General features: G+C 45.6%; 1 pseudogene; it reads right to left on the bottom strand.

The window, feature by feature from the left end:
- Positions 1 to 435: 435 nt before the first annotated feature.
- LOC121968868 lies at positions 436 to 507 on the bottom strand (annotated as a pseudogene).
- Positions 508 to 1,016: the final 509 nt, after the last annotated feature.

Consider the following 1,016-nt stretch of genomic DNA (forward strand, 5'->3'; position numbering starts at 1 on the left):
TTTCCAAGCAGCAAAAGAATCCTCAGGAATGGCCGAAAAACTATTGAAAGATTATGCGGCACCATATGCATGAGGGGTCCAATCCAGTATCACCCGACCACCCATCGATGCTGACAACTTTGAGATCAAGCCCGCAGTAATCCACATGGTCCAGCGAAATCAATTCGGAGGAGGGTCACACGAAGACCCAAATCATCATCTAGAGCTGTTTTATGAAATTTGTGGCACGATGAAGGTGAATGAGGTTCCTCAATAATCGGTGAGACTGCTTCTTTTCGGATTCTCTCTGAAAGACAGGGCCAAGCAGTGATTGAATTCTCTACCAGCAGATAGCATATCGTCTTGAGAGCAATGTGAGCAGAAATTCTTAGACAAGTTCTACCCTCCAAGCAAGACTGCCCACATGAGGAACCTGATTGCCAGTTTCAAGAAGATAGACTCAGAATCCCTATTTGAAGCCTGGGACCGGTTCAAGAGCATGCAGAGACAGTGTCCCCATCATGGCCTTGAGAAGTGGCTGGTTCTACACACATTCTACAATGGAATAAATTATCACACGAAGGTATCATTGGATTCTGCGGCAGGAGCACTGATAAACAAAAACCTTGATGAAGCTGAAGAGATAATAGAAAATGTGACATTAAACCACCATCAGTGGACATCTGAAAGATCTAACGGTGCTTTCTTAGGAAATCAGATGAAGGCGTCAGGAAAATTCGAGGCGGATGCATTCACACTCATGTCTGCGAAGCTGAACGCTCTGACTAAGAAATTTGAAGCCATGGGTAGCAATACAGCTAATGCAATAGTCTATGCTTGCGACATCTGCGGAAGTGCGGACCACGCTCAAGATACGTGCCCCCTTGGGCCAATGCAGGCACAGATAAACCAGCTTGAGGCGCCTTGAGCAATGCGATGCAATAACAGGCTACAATCAGAGGCAAAACAATCTGTATTCCAACACATACAACCCTGGATGGAGGAACCACCCTAACTTTTCATACCGAAATAATCAG

This window comes from Zingiber officinale, chromosome 3B (assembly GCF_018446385.1).
Source record: "Zingiber officinale cultivar Zhangliang chromosome 3B, Zo_v1.1, whole genome shotgun sequence".
Classification (NCBI taxonomy): domain Eukaryota; kingdom Viridiplantae; phylum Streptophyta; class Magnoliopsida; order Zingiberales; family Zingiberaceae; genus Zingiber; species Zingiber officinale.